The following is an 18,622-nucleotide window of genomic DNA, read 5'->3' as shown; positions in this document are numbered from 1 at the left end:
CTTTACTTCATGGATTGTGCTAAAATGGCTTGGGAGAGGATCCAATTTATAGGCAAGAGGCTTGAGGGATTGAGGGCTAAGATGCAAGGATGGGAAAAAGCACATGGAGGGCTCAGATTGCATGAGAGGAGAGCACATGGATTGTGCTTCCTTATAGCCAATCAAGGAGTGACACATGTCACATGGTGAAAGGATGGAGGAAAGGGGAAGGATGAGTCAACAAAGGAGGCTCAAGGGATAAAATCTTCATAAAGACCTTCATAACGGCTTGTAAGAGCAATAAAAGGGCTTGGAAGAGTCATTTATGGCCTAGTGGACTTCATAAAGTTTTATGGTTGAGATATTTTGAGGGAGATGAGAGCAATTTCGACTTGGGCTTGATTAGGAGGGTTTTAAGCTTGCTTAGGATTGTGCAAATGATTAGAGGATGGATTAGGATGGTTTAGGATTAGCTTAGGGATAGGCAAGTGGATGGCATTTAATGAGGGTGGGTGAAGGAGGACATATTTGTTAACTTTGGCTTGGGTTAGTAAGTCTTAACCCATGTTTAGAGAATGTGACAAGGTTAGGAGGGGATTAGGATTAGGTTTAAAGACATCTTCTAGAAGAGTCTAGACTTTGGATGAGGATAAAGACTTTCTAGAATAGTCTAGAACTTCCTAGGATGAGGATGAAGACTTTCTAGAAGAGTCTAGAACTTCTTAGGATGAGGATAAATTAGATTTTTAGGAAATAAATAAAGTTTTATTTATTTCAAGGGTTTGGGTTGAGGAGATATTTATTAAAACTTTTTTAATAAACATGAGGATTAATATTTAATCTTAATTAAATATTTTGAGTTGGGATTAGGGGTAGGAAATGATGGGATTAGCCTTTAATCAAAATTAAAGAAGGATTAGAAGATTTTGGAAGAGGTTAGTGGTCTTAAGGAAATTGGCTAAGTTTTGGGCAAAAAATAAATTTTTTATTTATTTTGGGTTTTTTGGTCAATTTATTAATTAAATAATTAATAAATAAGGAAATAATGTTTAAATAAGATTTAAACATTTTTGGGAGGGATTCCTTAATTAAATATTTTTAATTAAGATAAAGGGATTTAATGGTATAAAAATAAATTAATTAATTAAATAATTAATTAATTAATTAATGATGATGTCATCAGGAATTTTTCAAAAAATAAAAATACTTTATTTTCTAAAGGTTTTTAGGTGTCTACAATTATATTCCTAGGCTATTCCACAAGAAGTAAAGCTTGTAATTGTTCAAATGCTAACACTAACAAAGTTGTGGAAAGTGCAAATGTGAAGTTTGATGAATATACAAAGGTACATGAAGTTGAACCTAAGAAGGAACCTAAAGAGAACAAAAAATTCATATACTACTATGAAGACATGAATGTTAATGAATTCGTGAACCAAAATGTAAATCAACAAAAGTAAGTATCAATGACTACTAAGTCACCTATAATGGATGTCAAGTTGCATTCAAGAACCGAGTTACATTCAAGAGTTCAGTCTAGCTAAATATTTTGTTGATGATATCATATTTAGAGGACAAATACATTGTGTAAGACATTTGCAAATGAAATGAAGAAAGAACTCGAGATGCCTATGTTTGGAGAGATAAAGTTATTTGTAGATTTGCAAGTATATCAAATGAAATATGGTATTTACATTACTCTATCTAAGTATGTAAAGGAAATATTGAAAAAATTTGGTATGGAGTATTCAAAACATGTTAGCACTCCTATGGTGATAGGACACAAACTATCCAAAATTGATGATTCTTCTAAAGTAAATCAAACATTGTACATGTCTATGATTGGAAAATTACAATATGTAGTACATAGAAGACCTGACATTGCATCGGTTGTTGAGATTGTTATAGGGTTTTGTGAAAATCCTAAAAGGAATCATTTTATGGTTGTTAAAATGATCATGAGATACTTGAAAGGAACAAAAAACTATAGTCTATACTACAAGAAAAATGATAAGTTTGAATTAAGAACCTATACAGATGTTGATTGGGTTGGAAACATTGATGATGGAAAGAGTACAAGTGGTGGAGCATTTTTCTTAGGAAAGAGATTGGTCACTTGGACCAGTAAGAAACAAAATTGTATGTCTCAATCTACTATTGAAGCTGAATATGTGGTTGTTGTAGTAATTTGTACTAATGTGGTATGGATCAAACAGCTACTCAAATGAATAAAGGGAGAAATTACTAAATATGTAGTACTTTATTGTGATAATACAAGTACTATAAACATATCAAAGAACCTTATGATGCACACAAAGACAAAGAAGATTGCAATCAAGTATCATTACTTGAGAGAGTTGGTTCAAGACAAAGAAGTGAGAATGGAATATGTGAATACAAAAGAATAGATAGTTGATATATTCACAAAATATTTACCTAAGGATTCCCATGAATATCTTAGAGGTAAACTAGGGTTGATACACCTATCCAAAGCTACTTAAGAAGAAAGAGTAGTGCCTTACATAAACAAAGTTAAATATCATATTTTAGAAATTTGGTGCAGTTGATTGTACTTTAGGAGCTACCTAAAGCATTGAATAAATTGAATCAGAAGACTTATAGTCACATGCAAGGTGATAGAGGGAGAACCTGAATTAATTATATCTACATGAAAAGATGACAAGTATTTTGCATTGTTGTCAAAGAGGGAGTTATAAGAAAGAATGAGGGAGATACAAAAAGGGATATATAGGAAAGAGGGAGAAATTTCTAACAAGAGAAGATACATTGAAGGAGACTGACAAAGCTTACATTACCCTATGCAGAGGAAGGACATATATTAATAGAGGGATAAATTTCAAAGCTATCAATTTTTTTTTTCATATTGTTGGTGGATTTGGTTTGCCATCAATGCTTAAGAGGGACATTGTTGAAAAGAACTTGTTTGAAATGTAGAACCTATCATGGAACAATAATTTTTTGTCAATGATGTAAAACTTTCTACTTGCTACTAAGATAATTTATTTTTGGTCTAAATGCTATCATTTGTTTGATTGATGAAGAGGATATGAAAAGAGAGAATAACAAGAGAACCTAGAGAAAAGTTGAGTTGTTTAGGGTATAAAAGGAGCACTAAGACCAAGTAAGACATTCATAATATTATGAATTATTGATCTACTTAAGCATAAAGTAAATGGTTACTCTAGCTAAGAGAAGAAGAAGTATTTTCATAAAATGTGCCTGCCAAGCTTGGCTAAGCAAATAGTGTAAGCTAAGAAAATTCTAGTTCAGATCGAGTAGAAAGTTAACATATGTCAAACGCCAGTAAAAATTAGTTAGTGTCAAGCATCAGGGAAATAATAGTAGTGACCAAGCTAAGAAGACATAGTTGGTGCCAAGTAACCTAGTGTTGGTCAAGCATTAGAAGACTGTTATTGCCAAGTGAACAATGTAGATGTTGAGTGATAGTAAAAAGTGTTAAATCAAAGATTTGATGAATCTAAGCCAACTAATTTGATTTCTTGAATTATGTCAAGCATTTGGAAGATAAGTATGATGAGTTGGTGAGATAGAATTCAAGATAAACTATTTTGAGGTGAGTTCAAGGAAGATTGTAGAAGAAGTTTCTAGAGGAACTAAAATGGAAAAGTGGATAGATTCATTGAATCTTACATAACCCTAAAATGGATGATTGTAGTTAAATGAAAAAATATCTAAATTCTCTATTTATAGAGATAGTAGGCTAGAAGTAAAGGTTTTCATGTGTGAGAACCTAAGGAATACAAGAAGTATAGGGTATTACTTCATTTAGTGGCTAAATAGAAGAGAATTTATTTGGCATAAAAAGCAAGAAGGCTTAAGAGGTTGAATTCTTGAAGGGTGAACAAGTTGTCAGAGCTAAAGAGTATGAATGCCAGGTAGAATGGAGGACTTAACTAGAGATCTATAATCTACAAGAAAGTTGTAATTTATTATCAAATCAAGTACTATTTGTTACTTTATAACAACTGTACCAGTGTGGATAAATCCTTTGGATTAAGGTTGACCTAACAGTCATTTGTAAATCCTTTAACTAGATGACATTCTAATGGAATGTTCCAAAGTCCTCTAACAAGGCTCACTCCTAATAGTGTGATTGAAATTTTTTAACTAGGTTACATTTAATAGTGTCTATTGTAACCTTTAATAGGGTTGGCCTTTAATAGGGCATCACTTCAAAAGAGTGAAATTGGGTAGCATGTTACTAGTGGTTTTTTTCCAAATTGGGTTTCCACATAAAATACTTGTGTCAATTTGTGTGAATGAGTTTGTAGCATTTCATGTTTACATTTTTGCAAAGATATTTTGACCTAGGACAGTGATCTACTAAGTTAAGGTATTGTATGATTAAATGGATGCATGCATGTTATGGTTTTATGGATATGAACTTGTTAAGAACTAAAAAGTTCTTCTTGTACATTTGGACCTTGGATAATTGATTCACCCCACTCTTAGTTATTCTAAAGAATTCTAACATTACTATCATCACACTCCACCACAAATAGTTGATTTAAGTTAGGATACCTAAGAGTGGATAGTTCTTCTATCTTTTTATTCAATGTTTCGAAGCTTTTACCTATTACTTTTATCCACTTAAACTAAAATTTAATTCCCCCCTTAATAGTATTTAGGATTGGTGCACACACGAGACTAAAATTTCTCACAAACTTCCTGTGATAAGAAGTCAATCCATGAAAACTTCTAACATCCCCTATGGACCTAGGTGGTGGCCACTCCAATAAAGTCCTAACCTTATTAGGATCCATCTTTATGTATCCATTAGAAACAACATTTCCAAGATAGAGTAGTTTAGTTTCCAAAAAATCACATTTTTCTTGGTTGATCATCAATTTTTCTTGGTCTAGCCTTCTCAAGACCATCTCCAAGTGCTTAATTTGCTCCTCCTTAGATCTACTAAAATTGAAAATGTCCCTCATGCAGTCTTGGGGTATACACAACAAGTTTCCCTTGAACAATATTCCTTCCTACAACATATAATGAGTAAACTCCATTCTAAAGCCTTATTTAAACTTCTCACATACTTCATAGACATCTTTGAAATATTTTTCTTCCTTTTAGAGGTTTTTAAGGTCACTCATTCCCACACTTTGTAACTATATTTCCTAAATATCTAATACTCTCTTACTTAAAGCATTTGTAACTTTGTTTCTAACACCTTTCTTATGTTTTATGACAAAGGTATATGCTTGCAAATATTCTACCCATTTTAGGTTCCTTTGGTTCAACTTTTCTTGTCCATTCAAGAAGCTAAGGGCATAATTATCTTTATAGACTAAAAATTCCCTTGGTAGGAGATAATGTCACCACTTTTTGAGTTCTTGAAGCATTTCATACAAATCAAAATCATAGATGGAGTACTTTTTTTTGTCTTCATTCAAATTATCTAAGAAGAATACCATAGGGTGTCCCTCTTGACCCAAAATTTCTTTGATGGCTAGCTTACTAGAATCACACTCCACCACAAATATCTTCCTAAAGTTAGCATACCTAAGAGTTGGTAGTTATTCTATATTTTTCTTCAACATTTCAAATCTTTTATTTGCTTCTTCTATGCACTTGAACTAACATTTAATTTCCCCCTTAATAGCATTTAGGATTGGTGCACACACATGACTAAAATTTCTCACAAATTTCCTATAGTAAGAATCCAATCCATGAAAACTTCTAACATCCCCTGTGGACCTAGGTGGTGGCCACTCCAATATAGTGCCAACCTTATTAAGATCTGACTTTATGCATCTATTAGGAAAAAAAAATCCAAGATAGACTAGTTTAGTTTTCAAAAACTCTCATTTTTCTTGGTTGATCATCAACTTTTCTTGGTGTAGCCTTCTCAAGTCAATCTCCAAGTTCTTCATGTGATCTTCCTAAGAAATGCTAAAAATCAAAATGTCCCTCATGGAGCCTTGGGGTATACACAATAAGTGTCCCTTGAACAATAATCCTTCTTGCAACATATAATCAGTAAAATCCACTCTAAAGTCCTTTCTAAACTTCTCACATGCTTCATAGACATCTTTGAAATCTTTTTTTTCCTTGTAGAGGTCTTTAAGGTTACTCTTTCCCACACTTTGTAAGTATATTTCCTGAATAGCTAACACTCTCCTACTTAGAGCATTTGTAACTTTTTTGCTAACACATTTATTGTGTTTTATGAAAAAGTTATATTCTTGCAAATATTCTATCCATTTTAGGTGTCTTTGGTTCAACTTTTCTTTTCCATTCAATAAGTTAAGGGCATGATTATCTATATGGACTAAAAACTCCCTTGGTAGGGTATAATGTCTCCACTTTATGAGTTCTTGTACAATTGCATATAAATCCAAACCATAGGTGGAGTAATTTTTCTTATCTTCATTCAACTTCTCTGAGAAGAATGCCACAAGGTGTCCCTCTTGACTCAACATTGCTCTTATGGCTAGCTTACTAACATCACACTCTACCACAAATATCTTATTGAAGTTAGCATACCTAAGAGTAGCCAGTTCTATCATCTTTTTCTCTACATTTTAAAGATTTTACCTGTTACTTTTGTCTACTTGAACTGACATTTGATTCCCCCCTTAATAATATTTAGGATTGGTGCACACACATGACTAAATTTTCTCACAAACTTCCTATAGTAAGAAGCCAATTGATGAAAACTTCTAACATCCGCTATGGACCTAGGTGGTGGCCACTCCAATATAGTCCTAACCTTATCAGGATCCATCTCTATGCATCCATTAGAAATAATTAATCCAAGATAGACTAGTTCTTTTTTCAAAAACTCAAATTTTTCTTGGTTGATCATCAACTTTTCTTGGTGTAGCCTTCTCAAGGCCATCTATGAGTGCTTCATGTACTCCTCCTTAGACCTTCTAAAAATTAAAATGTTATCTAGAAAAAAAATTATAAATTTACCTGTAAAATCTACTAGTAGTTCATTCATGAGCCTCATGAATTTGCTAGGTACATTTGTCAAGACAAAGGGCATTAAAAACCACTCATACAGCCCTTCATTTGTCTTGAAGGTTGTCTTCCATTCATCACCAGGTCTAACTCTTATTTGATGGTACCCTAATTTTAAAACCACCTTGGAGAAACAATAGGAACCTCCCAAATTGTGTAACAAATCCTCAATCTAGAGCATGGGAAATCTATATGTAATTTTTATCTTGTTAATAGCCCTAGAATTAGTGTGCATCCTCCATTTTCAATCCTCCTTAGGTGCAAGGATAGTGGCTACAACACAAGGACTTAATCTCTTCCTTATAATCCCCTTCTCTATCAAATCTTGTATCATGAGTTAAGCAATTTTTACATTTTGACTTGGAGTCATTTTTTATGTTGCCTTGGTGGGTAGACTAGCTCCTCATATTAGGTCTACCTGATGACTCACATCTCTCATAGTTAGAAAAGAACTTGGTAGTCCATTATCCACTATCTCATGATACTTCTTCAATAATTGTTGCACTTCTTAAGGCATATTGAGTTTCTCCTTAGTCTCTTCTCTTGGCTTAACCATCACTACATAGAAAACCCCCTTTTCCTTCTTCACAACCTTAAGGAACTCCTTTCCACTCAAAAGCATCACACTAAAACCCGTATGTTTCTATTCATTAGGTTCTGGCAAAGGATCCATTTGAAACTTCTTACCTTTCTTAGTGATTATATACCTATTATTTTCCCCATCATGAATGGTCTTTACATCATATTTCCATGGACATCCTAATAGGAGGTGATAGGAATCCATAGGCATTATGTAACATAGAACTTTTTCTTTATACTCTCCTATTTCAATCTCCGCTAACATTTGTTCATACACCACTATTTTATTACCCTTTCTTAACTATGACACCTTATAATGTGCGATGTGAGGTATCCTTCTAAGTTTTAGTTTTTCCACCATCTCTATTGATACTATGTTGTCTATGGAACCAGAATCCACTATCACCCTGGAGATCTTCCTATGTGATCTACAAGTAATTTTAAACAAGCTCTTTCTTTGAGGGTGGCTTTAAAACACTAGGAACTTTCAATACTATCCTTCTCAAAATAATAAATTCTCCATCCAATTCTAGCCCTACCTTAGAGATTGGTGAAGTAACACTTTGGGTGTTCTCTTCTTGTAATAATTGAGTTCTTCTTTCTCCCATGGATTAGGCTTTTTCAGCACATCTTCATGTATGGCCCACGTGGTTACAATTGTAGCATCTACTAATGAAGATTGAATTATCCTTGCCTTGTGACTAAAACATGCCTCTAGGAGTTTGTCTTCCTCATATCCTCCCCTCTAAAATGTACCTTTACTCTGATTGTCTCCATTGTTATATGTGGACCAATTTTCATCCAGGCTACTTAGGCTTTATCCTTTTCCAAGGTTACCCATGTCTTTGAATCCCTTGTTGCCTCTTCCTCTTTGTTGCGAATCATGTCTCTTTCTAGCCTTCTCCTTTGCTCTCAATGCTAATTGAAAGCATTTTTGTATGTTTTCTCGGGCCACCATACTGATCTCATCTTGGATTCCTTGCCTCAATCCATTGAGATACCTTGCTACCCATTCTACTTCCTCCTCCTATCTCCTTTCTCTTAGTCTCAACTATGTAGGAACTTACTATCATCTCCCTTTTCCTTAGGTTTTGCAATTTTTGATACATTTTCATCTCATAATTAGTGGGCAATAATTGTGCCCTCAACCTAATTTTCATCCTATCCAAACAAACTATTTTCTTCTTCTCATCTACTACCCTATCACCTTGCATCATATTCCACCAAACCAGTGTTGACCCCTTGAGCCTAACCTTGGCATAACTGACTCTCTTCTCCTCAGACACTTCTTTATAGTCAAATTGATTATCCATGGCCTCTAGCCAATCTAGCAACTCTTCTCCATTCAAGCTACCACTATAGTAAGTAATGTGTTTGATACTATCTTTATTTATAGATTTGAAGGCATTCAAGAACACTTTTTGGTCCTTTTCCAAATCTACTCATTTTACTTTGTCAAATGTATCCTCTATCTTGCTCTCATATTCTTCCTCACTTTCATCTCCCCATTTAGTGACTCTCCTTTTACTTTTTGATCATATCAATAGATCTTGGGCTAAGTACACTATGGAACCCTTGCTCATTTCCTTGGGTGGCATGTTGTCAACCTCTTGACTCTCCTCTTCTTCAGACATACACTAACTTTACCTTAGTTCAGGCTCTGATACCACTCTGATGCAAAGGGTCTATAGTTCTAGAACTTATCTTCTCCTAGTTAGAGTAAAAACTCCTTTGAATCATCCAATGGTTCCTTCCTTCTATTTCCTCTCCACCAACCTTGGTCTCCAAGACCCTTAGTCCAACTTTCCTCCTAGGTATAGTTGAGTTGACACAAGAACATAACCAACTTGTTTAGGGACTAGTCCTATTAGCCCCTGCTTAACTTGATCCTTCCCCTAGAACTCCAAGCCCTTTCTTAGGATCTTTCCCTTACACTTCTCAAGCCCTTCCAAATGCTAAATATATCTTCCATATCCTTTTTATCCCTTTCAAATACTTCTAGTTATGTTAGCAAGCACTTAATTATCATCACCCACAAGTAGGGTTAATTAGGCCTATTTGTATTAGGTTTGATTTCATTGTTTTGGTCAATTACTCAAAATTAATTTCACACAACCCTATGGAAGACCATATAATAATGAAAGCTATCACCTATCACTTCAAGAATCCCAAATTAGGGAGCTCCAAATCACCCACAATCCTATTTTCTCTCAGGCACTAGCTTTTAGGATATCTTTAGGCCTCTAGATTAGTCAAAATGAAATGATTCCTAGAATTCTTCAAACCTCATAACCATTCCTATAATAAATTTTTCTTTCAAGGGGGCATTCTAGAGCATCCATCTATGCCATTAAATTGGATATGTCAAATCATGGGTGTTCTCTTCAAATATATCTTCTCACTATCTTGGCCTACCTACTCCAAGTAGTCATCCTAGGGCATCATTCCACAATTAGGAGATCAATTGAAAAGACAAAAAGGAAAACAAAAAAACTATGTATAAGTCCTAACCTATCATTCCATAAGGTTTCATGCATTTTCAACTACAGATTATCAAGTTAGGGCCATTTTAGTTCCTACAACTTTGTAAATGGGGATGACAATCCAGTCACCTAAAAATTAGTATAACCTTTAAACCCTACAACTCGAAATAAAACTTGGATATGAAAAAGAAAGAAAAGGTAAAACTCTACAATTCCATGAAGTTAGATAATGAAGCCCAATCTGTACACAGCCATACAAGAGTGCAAAAATATAGTAAATGCAAGAAAAACTCAGAAAATATCTATACAACCTACTCACATGTGTGGTTTGCAATTAATTCTCATTCTAATATCCAAAAATATTCATCCCATTCTCATTTTCAACTTTCTTGCAAAAAGTGAAAAATTTTCTTGAGCAACTTTTGAGTAATTTTGTAATTTCTGAGCAATTTTGTTGTTTGAGTGTTTTGGGAAAGTGGTTGCTCCTGGACCTATCTTAGGACTTTAGTTAGGATCCTTAGGACCTTATAGAAAACCAAGTACCCTAGTCACCCAATCTTAGAAACTTTTTAGACACTTGACAACATTTTGACCTAATAAGAAATTTTTCCTCTTACAAACAAATCAAGGCAAGTTTGGATCCAAAGACCATTGGATCTTATTAAAATCACACAAAGACTCTTAACTAATGATGAAAAGTGCACACAATAGAACTAGGTTGACCTTGGTAAATCTTCCACTTGCACTACTAGGTTCTGCAATGATGATTCAAACTTCAAATCTTCCCTTACCTAGGTTTACTCCTTACTCCTAGGTTCTACCTTCCTTGGAAGATACAAGAACTCACAAGATGATGAACCTATTCAAATGATGGATTTATCCTAAAAACCAACAACCAAAACATGTTATGAAGGGTAAGGTCTCATCTTGAATTTTTCCTCTTAAAGAAAGGGTAAGGTTATGGATTTAGTAATTTTTAGATGGATTTAGTCTACTCAAATGGAACACTTTCACTTCCCCAAAATTCAAGTACCAGTCTTACTCTTGGAACACAAAACACTTGCTAACAACACTTTAGCCTAATTGATTAGGTTAGACCAGGGCTTGATATAAATGCTTCAAGTTGAGTTCATGAGACTAATTCAATGGTTTGGTGGTCTTCTAAAGACTTATTTTAATTGACTACATCATAATATTAGTACTGAAAACCCCCCTCTATTGTTACCATGCTCCAATAGTTCATTCTCGGGATAAATACATGGGCTTATTTAGCCTAGGGCTTCAAATTACAACTAGAAAAAAATCTTCCCCTATCATGGCCTTTTGGAATCATAAATTTCATTTTCCTAACTTGCATTTCACCAAGTGGCATTAAATTCCAACGCTGAATTTGCAAGTTAGGGCCATATCTTTGCTCCAAACCCCCTGTTTGAGGGTTCAGGCCCACACCTAAAGAAAATATTGTAACTTTCTTCAAACACATCTAAATTGACTCAAACTAGTTATAGATCAAATTTAACTCAAACCTCCAACTTTACATGTACCTTATTGGTCCCTACCAATCCATACAAGATCATACATAACATAATTGCTCTAGAAACCAAGTTTTTCATTCATTAAATATTGTAATAGTCCATACAAGTTTATGATATTTTTATGGGAAGATTTTGTATGCCTTAAATACCATCAACCATCCAATTTAACCAACTCTTGGTGGTTATTAATTTTTCAAGGTTAAAATGTCATTTCATGACAACTTTTCAAAAAGTTGCATGTAGCAATTTTGCAATTTTTGACAAATATGACAACTTTATGTATTTTTACTCCTAACTAATAACAAATAATCCCAAACCATTAGGAATAGTGTGAAATAAATATCTAAGGGTAAAAAATACTTATTTGTAGTAATTAGACTCTAAAACACAAAAAACAACAAAACTTAACCTAGTGGACTAAGGATTCTATTGGTTTATAAGATGACCACAAAAATCCTTGTCCACGCAGAAGGTTAAAAAAAAAACACAATGGATGGTGTCAACGCATCACATACTTATTACATCAATAGAAAATGAAAAGACAACTCTTCAAGAAGGAGATTGGTATAGGTTCCCTGCACCATGCTACCTAACTTGAAAGAAACTCAAGTCTCTTTGAGTGGAATGGTAGAAAAAGTGAATCCAACTTTCTCAATGCATTCTTTGATCAGCCATGAAGCATCTTCCAAAGTCTTGCCTTTTCATTTAACTAAGTACATATTAAGTCCTCATTCTTGTGTCTTTCACTACCTTTTTATCCAAAATACATTCAATCTCCAATGGAGGTGGCTTGAAAAGATCTTTCATAAACTCTTCTTGTTGGGAACTTGTTTTACCTATAAAAAAATTATCATCTATAGTACCTTTGTAATAATAAAGATCAGCAACATTAAAAACAAGTGACAAATGAATATGAGGAGGAAGAATAATATGATAAGAATTGAAACCACATTTCTTGAGGGTCTTATAGGGTCCAACCTTTTTTAGCATCTATTTGGTATGACTCCCTCTTGTCATTATTTTCTTTTTTAGATGGACCATTACTAGATAACCATTCTAAAAATGAAACTCCCTCCTTTTTCTATCAGCATACTCTTTATATTTATTTGTGGAGTATGGCAACTTGTCTTTAACTTGTTCTTGGATTTCCTTCATAACTATCACAAAGTCATTAGCCAAGGCACTAGGCTTCTCCATGTCTAAAACACTTCTAAGCTCCAAGACTCCCCTTGGGTGAACACCATATGCAATCAAAAAAGGAGTTCTTCATGTACTTCTATTTTCTAAATCATTATAGGAAAACTTAGCTTGGGCAAGAATGGAATCCCAACTTAAACCATGCTCCTAGGTTAAACATATCAATAAGTTACCAAGTGATCAATTGATCACCTTAGTTTATCGATCAGATTGAGGATAATATGCTAATGAAACAGAAACATTTGTACCTAGTTTCTTCTATAATTCACTCTAGAAGTGGCCTAGAAACTTATGATCTCTATCTAAAATGATAGACATTGGAATTCCATGCAACCTAAAAATTTCTTTGAAAAAAAAACCAACAATATGTGAAGCATCACGTGTGGTTCTATAAGGAATGAAGTATACCATTTTAGAAAACCCATCAACTACCACAACCACATCATCATGAATTGTTTTTGTCTTGGGAAGACCTAGTACAAAATTCATACTAATGGAATCCCAAGGTTTGGATGGGATGGGAAGTGGATTATAAAGTCATGCATTAAAAGTATGACCTTTAGATTTTTGAAAAACTACATAAGTCTCCACAAACTTCCATACATCATTATGCAACTTACGACAAAAATAGAATCTCCTAATAGACTCTAAAGTCTTATCCACTCCAAAATGTCCTGCTAGGCTACCACAATGTTTCTCTTTTATGATATTCTCCCTGATGGAGCTTATTGGCATAAAAAGTATTCAATCCTTAAACAAATAAGCATATTCATTGAGAAAATTAGAAAATTTAGTATGAAACCTTTCTATCATTTCCACACATACCTTGTAGATATCTTTGAAGTCTTAATCTTCTTTATACATGTCCTTGATAGCTGAAATCCCTACACTTTCCAAAGTAATATTCTGAATTGTCAAGTTTCTCCTACTGAGAGCATCAACAACCTTATTAGCAATGCCTTTTTAATGTTTTATTATGAAGGTATAAGATTGAAAAAACTCCATCCACTTCACATTCCTATGATGATTTTTTTCTTGTCTATTCATGAAATTATGAGTGTGATTATTAGTGAAGACAATGAATTCTTTTGGTAGAAGGTAGTGTCTCCATTTTCTAAGTGATTGCACCATAGCATAGAGTTCTAGGTCATAGGTGGAATAATTTTATTTGGCCTCATTTAGTTTTTCACTAAAGGAAGAAATTGGCCTTCCATCTTGACTAAGTATGCCCCCTATGGCCTTGTTACTTGCATCACATTCTACCACAAAGACCTTATGAAAATTAGGTAATACTAGCATTGGTTGTTATACAATTTTCTTCTTCAAGAATTCAAATGAATCATTTACCTCACTAGTCCATTCAAAAACACATTTTCTACCCCCCTTAATGGTATTGATGATAGGTATGCATATACCACTAAATTTCCTGATGGGACTCAAATTTGCATTCTCATTTTAAGTACCATTCCAAAATTTTGAGTCATTTTGAGCCTTATAAGTGCATTTTCATGCTTATGTACTTGACTATCATTTTAAGGTCTAAGAGGTTTTTAATGTTTCTAAAACCTTTAATTTAGTATATCTATGCATCCTATAATGATAAAATTTCATCCAAGTCATTCTGTGAAGTTCTATATTGAGCAATGTTCATTTCTGCATTTTTGCCGGTGTCAAATAGGGATAGAAGGCCTAGTTTGCATTTGAACATCTTGTACCCAGTAAAGTTTCATGGCTCACTACTTTGTGATTATTTATCATGCATATTTAAAAACCTATGTTTCAATTTTTAGGTCATTTTGATATGTTTTGTCTAGGTTTTGATTCTCCTAAAGTTGGCTACTTATCTTTGTCATGCTAATGCATTTTTCTCAAAATTTTGGAAGGTCCTGTTTGACTAGTTGTAACTTTGACCTAGTTGACCATACTGATAAATTTCCTTTTGAATTTCATTCTATAGGTTAGAAACTTTCTATGTTCCATATTTGAGCTTATGAAGACTCTGTTTGATCAGTTTTCAAATGAGATTCTGAATGTAATTTATAAATTTTTACTAGTGTCATAAAATGCAAATTAGTCAGTACCCCTGTTCAGGATGTTGTAACTCTGAATCTATAATAGATGAGATTAAATGGATTGTACCACTACATTATACTCCAAAAATTCTTCAAGTGTACCAGGTTTCAAGTCTTGATCAATCCATTTTCACACTTTTCTCGAGTCCATTCCATTTGCAAAAACCATAGTTTTGTTGATGTTTCTAGTCCTACAATTCTGAGTACCCAACTTCACGCACTTTCCAAATGCGTCCTATTATTCAGCATGTGCCCAAATCATATAATTGTATTATCCTCATGGAAATGAACTAATTCCCCAATTTTCAAGGCCTCAAGTATTAATTTTCCCTTATTTTGAAGCCAAATTTAAATGCACTTTCACGTTTTATTACATGTTTATTTATAGGTAGTTTCAACTAGGAAACTTTGGACATCAATATATTTTGATTGAGTGATTTTCATGAGACAAGATCTAATAAGATGCAAGAATGTGGAAAATACTATCAGCATGTCAACTTTTAGAGCCTTGTCATTTGTTTATTTCAATTTTTAAAGCTAGTCTATAGGCCCTCTCATCAGAAAAGTCATAGTTTGTGAAGACAAGGTAAACAAGTTCTAAATGATATTTCAGTGGTCAAATTCAATTTTTAATCATTGCCAAATGCTCATTGAATCAATTTGAATTTTTAGTTATTTGAAAAAAAAAAAAATTAGCCAAACCCACTCTAGGGCCTGACTAATTCCATGAGATTGATGACAACTAATGAGGATTAAGGATATTTTAAGAGGAATGATGGTAATGACTGATTATTTTAGGATTCTGGTGTATGAATTTTGTCTTTCTAGATTGAGTGAATAGGTGAATGCATGCACATGGTGAACAAGTGAGACATTGACTTGATGGCTTATTTTTATGTTATAGCCCCACAATTTGTGTGAGACATGTGCTAACTTATATATATATATAGAATTTATTGTAATCGATCAAAAAATATTTTGTCTTTCCTTCCATTCATGATTACTTTTCCTCCTCCTACATTGACTTATAAGAATGTCTTCTTATATCTGTGTGAGGCATGTGCTAACTTATATATATATATATATATAGAATTGATTGTAATTGATCAAAAAATGTTTTGTCTTTCCTTCCATTCATGTTCATGATCACTTTTCCTCCTCCTACATTGACTTATAAGAATGCCTTCTTATATCTATGTTCATCCATGACAAGTTGAGAGGGAAGAGCATCACATACATGGAAAAGAAAAAAGTGTTGGAGCAGAGGCTAATAGTTTTCAAATGGGTGTTCAATGCACATGATGGAGACAAAGTATGGTAGAGAGCTCCACGATGAAAAAGGCTAAGGTAGGGAAATATTTGGCAAGGAAGTCCATGTGAAAGCTTGTGGTAAAGGAGCACTCCACCTGCAATTAAAAGGGAAGATGGAGCTATAGCTCACATAAGGAGAAAATCTCCACCCATATCCATGTGCAAGAAAGGGGAACAACAAGTGCATTGAGTAGCTAGGCCTCCATGGCATATAAGGAGGAATAGGAGAACAAATCATGGCATTGAAAGAGGGCACAGCTTATGGCATCCATAGATTTATAGAAAGTATGGCATGACATCAAGATGCAAATATTTACCCACATTAAGAGTGAGCCTAGCTCCATGATGTCTAAAAGTGAAAGGGATGAGAGATAGGGGTTATCTTAAAAAAAGATGAGGCAATGTGTGTTTGATGGTTATGGGTAGATCTCCTTGATCGTGGATGTTGATTTGGTGCTAGGAGGGTTGTAGGGAAGGTTTGCAACAAGTTATTTGGAAGACCATAATGGGAGAGAAGCTTCCTTGCTTGAAGTCTCTCATCCCATGCATTTGTAGGGTCTTCTCCCAATCTGTAGGAGGTTTCTTCACTTCTAACAAACTAGCTATTGTATGTCAAAAGAGATTCTTTAGTTATACCAAAGCTTTATGTGTAAGATAACCATGACTTGAATCATTGCAAGAAGACATGTGAGGAATTTTTAACCCACATGCTTTCGAGGGCATGTATTTTTACTTTTTAAAAGCATAAACACTCAATGCTATTGTGTCTTCAAGGAAACATGCTTTGTAAGATATCGGAGCTCATGAGTGGTGGGCCCATAGCCAACTAGATATGACCTAAGATAGAGTTTTGACCAAATTCACACAAAATGAAATGCCATGTCCCAGATTTGGGAAGGTCATCAAGAGATCAAAGGTTGAAGGTTAAGGTTGTGTGATGCTACCATCTATCATAATATTGGGAAGGAGAATAAAATGCCTTAAGATGTTATGGTGAAGCTAGAAATTTAAAGATTAATTAACTAATTATTGTTGTTATCATAGGATCATAAGAGGTAAAATTTTGGGATAAGATGCTATGAAATGTGGAGTTTCCATGAGATCAAGTAGGTAAAGCAAGAGTGCTATGATCTTAAGATAAGCCTCAAAGTGAAATTTGGTCATAAGTTTGAGATTGTCATAAGATTAGGAAAGGATCATTCCAATCTTAAGATACTACCAATTTGTAGGAGTGTAATATCATAGGCAAAATCCAAATATTTCAAATATAGCATAATGGAAAGGTGGGCCCTACCTAGGTACTTCGACAAATGGAAAATCAACACTTGGTGTCTACAAGGAGGATAGGATGAAAATTTTAAAAAAATGAAATATTAAAGTCATATCTCTAATGTTTTCATTCTCGTGATTTTAAATTTGAAAGATTTGAATTTAAATGATATATTATATAGTTTTAACTATATAGTTTTTACTTTTCAAATTTAATGTTCAGTTCATGGCATGGGCCTAGAAATTTCAAGTCAATGTTAGAGGCACTATTTTCATCAGAAATATACAGTGTGATATTAGGAGAAGATGCACTCTTCATTTGAACAATTTGTTTTTACATAGGCATTCACTAGAAGAAATTAAATGAGGTTTTATAATTTCGAGGCATCCTCAGTTTAAAGTGCAGATTTGATGTTTTCCAGTTTGAAATGAGATTAAATATGATTAGATTTGCATAAGATTAGATTTCACTGACCACTTTAAAGATGAATTGAATGTTTTAGAGGTTGTTGGAAGCAATGAAGTTTTTGTCAGCAGGGGCAATTGGATTTTCATAGTTAAATATAGATGAGGACAAAACAAGATCAGATTGAGGGCTCTGTACTTTTGAATGTGTTAATATACTATTCCTTCAAGAGGGGGGTTTCCTCATTACTCTTTAAAGAAGATATTTTTGCAATAGCATTATGGTTTTGATTGCTGGCAGATGAAGAAGATTAGTTTCAACAATATCAGGATGAAGATAGTTTCAGCAAGACATATGTTAATATCAGATTGGAGATCTGGAAACTTCTTCTCCTCTATAAAATCTTCTTCTCTACTTATTATACAAGTTCCAATCTTGATATTTTCCTCACTATTGTGAAACTAATAGGGTTCCAATTCTAGAGAATTTTCCCAATTATTGTGATACCATTTCTCAGTATTTTCTCTGTTATCAATAGCAGTATTGTATTTCTTTTGAAGCATTTATATTTCATAGTCATTCCTTGGTGTTATTTTTTAAGTTTTGATATATGGATTATGTATTGATTTCAAAGAACTTAATACATAGCTTCATTTAAAGGTTCATTCTGAAATTTATCTCCTTTCCTATTGATTTGTAGTTTTCTATTGACTATTCACAAAGTGCATACCATCCAGTTGTAGCTTGTGTTGAAGTTGTATGTCATTGTGTGTCTTGATA

The sequence above is a fragment of the Cupressus sempervirens genome, chromosome 10 (genome assembly GCF_028749045.1).
Source record: "Cupressus sempervirens isolate cs-2001-9-10 chromosome 10, ASM2874904v1, whole genome shotgun sequence".
NCBI classification, from domain to species: domain Eukaryota; kingdom Viridiplantae; phylum Streptophyta; class Pinopsida; order Cupressales; family Cupressaceae; genus Cupressus; species Cupressus sempervirens.
This window is presented reverse-complemented; position numbering follows the sequence as displayed.